We start from the raw sequence: 9,108 nt of genomic DNA on the forward strand, positions 1-9,108 counted from the left end.
CTCTTGCGTCCCTAAACCACTTTATTAGAAACCACCTACCTACTCTGTTTTACACCCCACAAGCAAAGATTTTATGACACTTGGAAAAAGAGGAGGTCCCATCTAATCCCAGTTTTCTAGTCACTCCCACTAAAGTACCAGGCATATCAGTGAAGCATTTTGGAACCCCCAGCCCAGCCATCATCACTGAATGCCAAGGAATAAACCCAGTCAGTGCCATGTGGAGCAGGAAAGTCAACCAGCCAAGCTGCTCAAATTCAAAGTCACAGAACTGTAAGATGTAGTTTGAGGTTGTTTAAAGGCACTGAGCTTGGAGATAGTTTTTTATACAGCACTAGATATCCAGAACAATAAAATTAGTAATGATTTTCACAGACTTCCTGTGAGATTCTTACCAATCGTTAGGTCTGTAAAAGTCACAGAAGGGCTTCAAAGAGGACACTGGTTAGTTTATTTTGGCTGTTATTTGTTGACAGTATACAGTCAGTCTGTGCCAAAGTATTCACATTTGTCTGTAATTGTTTCCAGTTGTTAAATTTATACTTTCATTGGTACTATAGTACATCATTATGCCACCAATTTCCCCAAATAGAACAATGGCTCTAATGTTGTATGTGGATGAATAAACTTAAGCTTGAAAGCTATAATGTAAAAAGTGTAACCCATAAGAATGTCATGAACATAGTTGAACTTGACTTCAGAAAGACCATAGAAAGTGAATCTGTACATGCTCAGTCAAGTGAATCTATCTGTAAGTATGAGGATTTAGCATAAACAGTCAAAACAGCAGAGTAGGAATACAAAGTACAATGATAATTATCTGAAAATTGGATTTTCCTGGACTGATGATCCATTCCACTGTGCATTGTCTGTACTGAAATGTCAAAGAGTAACATGTAGCCATTTTAGCCATTTTCAAGCAAAGCACGACAACCTTTCCGGCAAACCAATTAAGTATGTCCAGAACAAGGACTAAATGATTGTACTGGTTATGGTGCTTGGTTTAAAGCAACAGAAACTGACTCTGTCTATAATAAGTATATGAGGATTTTTTGAAGGACAATTAAGAGCTTAGTAAAGAATCAGTACAGCCTGAGGAAACAGACTTGAAAATGGGTTGATACAAAAGCATTCCTGGGGGTTCTGCATTAGATGCTAATGCAAAAAAAAAAAAAAAAACCACTCTCCTTCTCTGATTCAAGAGATCTAGGTAGAAAATTATCAAAGTTATTACTGAAAAAGCTGTGTTGGAGATGATGACTTTAGACAACAATCTTCTCAAATTAGACCTATTACCTCTCTTATTCCAAAGCTGTACAGCCACAGGTCTCCCTGGAAGAGGCAAGGCCATTCTTACAAGGCAGGAGCAGAGCTGAGGGCAGCTCTCCAAAGAACAAAAAACAGGGCTGACATGAGCATACCCATATCCTTCTTCAAACTCCCAAATCACATAGTCCTCTCCTTCCTAACAGGAATGAGAGTCAGTACAGTGTAATGAGAAAGGCCAGGAATATTTTACCACATGGAGCCATGAAATGTGGAGCTGAGTATTATTCCCTGTTACAAGAGTCACTCTACAGAAGACTCTGAGCTCTTGCTGATGCTGTCAAAGCCATAGCCATGAATCTTACCAACCCACCTAAATCATACCCTATGTCCCTATTTACTTCTTATCACGAGAAGCCCTAGACTCTAGGCTATCCCTTTTCACCTGAACTCTCACCTGGTTACAGTTTTATACCCTGCCTACCTTAGACCAGCCACCTACCCCACACATTCTAAAAGCCTTTGATCATCTAAGTAATCACCTGTCATCAGCAAAATGCCGTCTATCATACCACTTCACCCCAAATACATGTTTCACCTTCTTGCTCCAAACAAAATCTTTCTGTCTCCCAACAACCTTCTTTAGTAATTACTATTTTTCCATATTCAATGACATGAGGCCTTATAGTTTCCTAAAATCTTCATAAATCCTCCTAAAGGTTCATGCCATCAGATCATAGCACTACCAACCCTTCATTACTGCTGTTAACTACAGACATCAGAGTAATTCTCTCTCCTTCCCTAAAGACTCCAGCTCTTGGTTCCCACTGTCTCTCTACCACTACTCCTGTCCTAATTTTTTATTATTTCTGCATCCACATAAGTTGTCATAACAATAACCTGCCCTGTAAATTCACTGACATTATTTTAGTAATCTTACCCTCCATCACACCTTAGTCACCTATTCTGTTACTGTATCTTGAAGCTTGTACTCATAACCAAACACTTTCTACAACAACAATTTCAAAATCCCACCTATCAATCCACCTCACCCCCTCAAGGACCAAAATTATCCACACTGAGAATGACAATCCACTGATCCTCCTATCTTTGACTCATCAAATCCAAACTGTGAGGATGGAGCCCCGTAATCTGTGTTAATGAGGACCCATGCGATTCTGAAGCTCAAGTTTGAGAAACACTGCCTTAGACCAAACTATCATCAACTTTAATCTAGACTATGCTTAACAGACCTATCAGACACCACATAGCTCCTACCCATGCCTCCTGCAGACTGTTATTCACATAACAGCTCAAGTCATTTTTCGAAAATGTATCACAGTTTATGTGACTCCTCTTCAAGCCCCTCCCCCACTGTTTCCCTTGATACTTAGAATAAAATAGAAACTCCAAAACTCCTTATCATGCTCCACAAAACTGTACATAATCTGCCCCCTATTATCTCTCTGACCTGATCTACTACCCTTCCCCTCAATCTACCCTGACCCCATATGGTATGTATGCCATTAAACATTTAAACTTAGAGTTATACAAAATCACTTACGCTCAGAGTATGAATCTGCTGTTGACATAGATATAATTCATGTACAAGGGAAATGTGCCAGGTAACTTTTTGTTGACTGAGGAAAGATACATCAGAAATAGTACTGATCAGCATCTACTATGTATACAGCATGGAATAATATTACTAAGGGGAGAAATAGTTTTTCCTGAATGTCATTCCGTAAACAGCCTTTTCAAAGAACAGGTTTTGGTCCATTGTTCTTAATTCAGTATTAAAGGAAATAGCATAGACACAAATAGAATTAAATTGAAGCCACTTAGTCTATGACATTTCAGTGGCTTTGGAAAAAATAAACATCAATGCACAACTCTGCTGGTCAACACTGGATTATAGTGGCTGTTGAGTGGAAATGTACTTACATGAACTTTTTAAAAAATAGAGAAAAATTAGTATTCCTTCATTACAGTAATAATTTAAAAAATTCTATTACTTCATATGACTTGATTAGGTCGCATACTTCAGGAATATATTCAGAATATTTAGTAGGTTGAACCTAAGGTTTCTAAAATATTATGATTTTGTAATATGTTGAAAATAAGATACTTTCTTAAAAAGACTAATCTGTGATATGAATGGCTCAATCTAAGATAATTTCATTCCTTCCTAACACTTGCTTTGTTTCACCCATTGGGAAAAGAAGATGATAGTGCATTCTTGGGCATATTTTTTAGGCAAAACCAAACATTTCAAAAGAGTGTGAAATTTTCCAAAGCTGAATGAAACCAATGCTGACTATCATTCACCATCTATTCTAAGAAACGTTCAATCTTTCTGCTTTCAAGGGTGATATGTTCATTTTGAGCATTTAACCCAAAGCTGAGGTCTTTGCTTACACATCTCCCCATAATTTTTAGATTTATATTCTATCCTAAAAGTTGAACTATCTGACAGTGCCACCTTATGACAGTCGCCTTTTTCGATGATCTCTAATACTTAGTGTTTTCTAATGTAGAAGAATAAAAGGAGTAAGAGAAAAAAATATCTGGATGTGAAATGTGATGTATGGCTTCAGGTAGCTATAATTTAATAATATATACGTTATTCAATGACTCAAATATCATCCCAGTAACTAAATAAAAATTATTTTTATTTTATAAATATTATGCATGTATTTTTATTGCTCTAAACTTGTTTTTTTTTAATTTATCCAAAATTGGTGATTTTGTTGTATATTAAAACATACACTATGACCATTATTTAGTCTATAGATAGAAGTTTAAGAAATATTTTTCTAGATTCTAAGCCAATTTTGTGATTTCATCCAAATTTGTTAATTCCTTTTAGAAGGACTTACTAGCACAATCATTTTCTTTTTTTTTTTTTTTTTTTTTTTCTGAAATTTATTGACAAATTGGTTTCCATACAACACCCAGTGCTCATCCCCAAAGGTGCCCTCCTCAATACCCATCACCCACCCTCTCCTCCCTCCCACCCCCCATCAACCCTCAGTTTGTTCTCAGTTTTTAACAGTCTCTTATGCTTTGGCTCTCTCCCATTCTAACCTCTTTTTTTTTTTTTTTTTTTCCTTCCCCTCCCCCATGGGTTCCTGTTAAGTTTCTCAGGATCCACATAAGAGTGAGACCATATGGTATCTGTCTTTCTCTGTATGGCTTATTTCACTTAGCATCACACTCTCCAGTTCCATCCACGTTGCTACAAAAGGCCATATTTCATTTTTTCTCATTGCCATGTAATATTCCATTGTGTATATAAACCACAATTTCTTTATCCATTCATCAGTTGATGGACATTTAGGCTCTTTCCATAATTTGGCTATTGTTGAGAGTGCTGCTATGAACATTGGGGTACAAGTGCCCCTATGCATCAGTGCTCCTGTATCCCTTGGATAAATTCCTAGCAGTGCTATTGCTGGGTCATAGGGTAGGTCTATTTTTAATTTTCTGAGGAACCTCCACACTGCTTTCCAGAGCGGCTGCACCAATTTGCATTCCCACCAACAGTGCAAGAGGGTTCCCGTTTCTCCACATCCTCTCCAGCATCTATAGTCTCCTGATTTGTTCATTTTGGCCACTCTGACTGGCGTGAGGTGATACCTGAGTGTGGTTTTGATTTGTATTTCCCTGATAAGGAGCGACGCTGAACATCTTTTCATGTGCCTGTTGGCCATCCGGATGTCTTCTTTAGAGAAGTGTCTATTCATGTTTTCTGCCCATTTCTTCACTGGGTTATTTGTTTTTCGGGTGTGGAGTTTGGTGAGCTCTTTATAGATTTTGGATACTAGCCCTTTGTCCGATATGTCATTTGCGAATATCTTTTCCCATTCCGTTGGTTGCCTTTTAGTTTTGTTGGTTGTTTCCTTTGCTGTGCAGAAGCTTTTTATCTTCATAAGGTCCCAGTAATTCACTTTTGCTTTTAATTCCCTTGCCTTTGGGGATGTGTCGAGGAAGAGATTGCTACGGCTGAGGTCAGAGAGGTCTTTTCCTGCTTTCTCCTCTAAGGTTTTGATGGTTTCCTGTCTCACATTTAGGTCCTTTATCCATTTTGAGTTTATTTTTGTGAATGGTGTGAGAAAGTGGTCTAGTTTCAACCTTCTGCATGTTGCTGTCCAGTTCTCCCAGCACCATTTGTTAAAGAGGCTGTCTTTTTTCCATTGGATGTTCTTTCCTGCTTTGTCAAAGATGAGTTGGCCATACGTTTGTGGGTCTAGTTCTGGGGTTTCTATTCTATTCCATTGGTCTATGTGTCTGTTTTGGTGCCAATACCATGCTGTCTTGATGATGACAGCTTTGTAGTAGAGGCTAAAGTCTGGGATTGTGATGCCTCCTGCTTTGGTCTTCTTCTTCAAAATTCCTTTGGCTATTCGGGGCCTTTTGTGGTTCCATATGAATTTTAGGATTGCTTGTTCTAGTTTCGAGAAGAATGCTGGTGCAATTTTGATTGGGATTGCATTGAATGTGTAGATAGCTTTGGGTAGTATTGACATTTTGACAATATTTATTTTTCCAATCCATGAGCAGGGAATGTCTTTCCATTTCTTTAAATCTTCTTCAATTTCCTTCAGAAGCTTTCTATAGTTTTCAGCATACAGATCCTTTACATCTTTGGTTAGATTTATTCCTAGGTATTTTATGCTTCTTGGGTGCAATTGTGAATGGGATCAGTTTCTTTATTTGTCTTTCTGTTGCTTCATTGTTAGTGTATAAGAATGCAACTGATTTCTGTACATTGATTTTGTATCCTGCAACTTTGCTGAATTCCTGTATCAGTTCTAGCAGACTTTTGGTGGAGTCTATCGGATTTTCCATGTATACTATCATGTCATCTGCAAAAAGCGAAAGCTTGACTTCATCTTTGCCAATTTTGATGCCTTTGATTTCCTTTTGTTGTCTGATTGCTGATGCTAGAACTTCCAGCACTATGTTAAACAGCAGCGGTGAGAGTGGGCATCCTTGTCGTGTTCCTGATCTCAGGGAAAAAGCTTTCAGTTTTTCCCCGTTGAGGATGATGTTAGCTGTGGGCTTTTCATAAATGGCTTTTATGATCTTTAAGTATGTTCCTTCTATCCCGACTTTCTCAAGGGTTTTTATTAAGAAAGGGTGCTGGATTTTGTCGAAGGCCTTTTCTGCATCGATTGACAGGATCATATGGTTCTTCTCTCTTTTTTTGTTAATGTGATGTATCACGTTGATTGATTTGCGAATGTTGAACCAGCCCTGCATCCCAGGAATGAATCCCACTTGATCATGGTGAATAATTCTTTTTATATGCCGTTGAATTCGATTTGCTAGTATCTTATTGAGAATTTTTGCATCCATATTCATCAGGGATATTGGCCTGTAGTTCTCTTTTTTTACTGGGTCTCTGTCTGGTTTAGGAATCAAAGTAATACTGGCTTCATAGAATGAGTCTGGAAGTTTTCCTTCCCTTTCTATTTCTTGGAATAGCTTGAGAAGGATAGGTATTATCTCTGCTTTAAACGTCTGGTAGAACTCCCCTGGGAAGCCATCTGGTCCTGGACTCTTATTTGTTGGGAGATTTTTGATAACCGATTCAATTTCTTCGCTGGTTATGGGTCTGTTCAAGCTTTCTATTTCCTCCTGATTGAGTTTTGGAAGCGTGTGGGTGTTCAGGAATTCGTCCATTTCTTCCAGGTTGTCCAATTTGTTGGCATATAATTTTTCATAGTATTCCCTGATAATTGTTTGTATCTCTGAGGGATTGGTTGTAATAATTCCATTTTCATTCATGATTTTATCTATTTGGGTCATCTCCCTTTTCTTTTTGAGAAGCCTGGCTAGAGGTTTGTCAATTTTGTTTATTTTTTCAAAAAACCAACTCTTGGTTTCGTTGATCTGCTCTACAGTTTTTTTAGTTTCTATATTGTTTATTTCTGCTCTGATCTTTATTATTTCTCTTCTTCTGCTGGGCTTAGGCTGCCTTTGCTGTTCTGCTTCTAGTTCCTTTAGGTGTGCTGTTAGATTTTGTATTTGGGATTTTTCTTGTTTCTTGAGATAGGCCTGGATGGCAATGTATTTTCCTCTCAGGACTGCCTTTGCTGCGTCCCAAAGCGTTTGGATTGTTGTATTTTCATTTTCGTTTGTTTCCATATATTTTTTAATTTCTTCTCTAATTGCCTGGTTGACCCACTCATTCGTTAGTAGGGTGTTCTTTAACCTCCATGCTTTTGGAGGTTTTCCAGACTTTTTCCTGTGGTTGATTTCAAGCTTCATGGCATTGTGGTCTGAAAGTAAGCATGGTATAATTTCAATTCTTGTAAACTTATGAAGGGCTGTTTTGTGACCCAGTATATGATCTATCTTGGAGAATGTTCCATGTGCACTCGAGAAGAAAGTATATTCTGTTGCTTTGGGATGCAGAGTTCTAAATATATCTGTCAAGTCCATCTCATCCAATGTCTCATTCAGGGCCCTTGTTTCTTTATTGACCGTGTGTCTAGATGATCTATCCATTTCTGTAAGTGGTGTATTAAAGTCCCCTGCAATTACCACATTCTTATCAATAAGGTTGCTTATGTTTATGAGTAATTGTTTTATATATTTGGGGGCTCCGGTATTCGGTGCATAGACATTGATAATTGTTAGCTCTTCCTGATGGATAGACCCTGTAACTATTATATAATGTCCTTCTTCATCTCTTGTTACAGCCTTTAATTTAAAGTCTAGTTTGTCTGATATAAGTATGGCTACTCCAGCTTTCTTTTGGCTTCCAGTCGCATGATAAATAGTTCTCCATCCCCTCACTCTCAATCTAAAGGTGTCCTCAGGTCTAAAATGAGTCTCTTGTAGACAACAAATAGATGGGTCTTGTTTTTTTATCCATTCTGATACCCTATGTCTTTTGGTTGGCGCATTTAATCCATTTACATTCAGTGTTATTATAGAAAGATACGGGTTTAGAGTCATTGTGATGTCTGTATGTTTTATGCTTATAGTGATGTCTCTGGGACTTTGTCTCACAGGGTCCCCCTTAGGATCTCTTGTAGGGCTGGTTTAGTGGTGACAAATTCCTTCAGTTTTTGTTTGTTTGGGAAGACCTTGATCTCTCCTTCTATTCTAAATGACAGACTTGCTGGATAAAGGATTCTTGGCTGCATATTTTTTCTGTCTAGCACCCTGAAAATCTCTTGCCAATTCTTTCTGGCCTGCCAAGTTTCAAAAGAGAGATCAGTCACGAGTCTTATAGGTCTCCCTTTATATGTGAGGGCACGTTTACCCCTTGCTGCTTTCAGAATTTTCTCTTTATCCTTGTATTTTGCCAGTTTCACTATGATATGTCGTGCAGAAGATCGATTCAAGTTACGTCTGAAGGGAGTTCTCTGTGCCTCTTGGATTTCAATGCCTTTTTCCTTCCCCAGTTCAGGGAAGTTCTCAGCTATGATTTCTTCAAGTACCCCTTCAGCACCTTTCCCTCTCTCTTCCTCCTCTGGGATACCAATTATGCGTATATTATTTCTTTTTAGTGTATCACTTAATTCTCTAATTTTCCCCTCATACTCCTGGATTTTTTAATCTCTCTTTTTCTCAGCTTCCTCTTTTTCCATAACTTTATCTTCTAGTTCACCTATTCTCTCCTCTGCCTCTTCAAGCCGAGCTGTGGTGGTTTCCATTTTGTTATGCATTTCGTTTAAAGCGTTTTTCAGCTCCTCGTGACTGTTCCTTAGTCCCTTGATCTCTGTAGCAAGAGATTCTCTGCTGTCCTGTATACTGTTTTCAAGCCCAGCGATTAATTTTATGACTATTATTCTAAATTCACTTTCTGTTATATTATTTAAATCC

Source organism: Prionailurus bengalensis, chromosome A3 (assembly GCF_016509475.1).
Source record: "Prionailurus bengalensis isolate Pbe53 chromosome A3, Fcat_Pben_1.1_paternal_pri, whole genome shotgun sequence".
In the NCBI taxonomy this organism is placed as follows: Eukaryota; Metazoa; Chordata; class Mammalia; order Carnivora; family Felidae; genus Prionailurus; species Prionailurus bengalensis.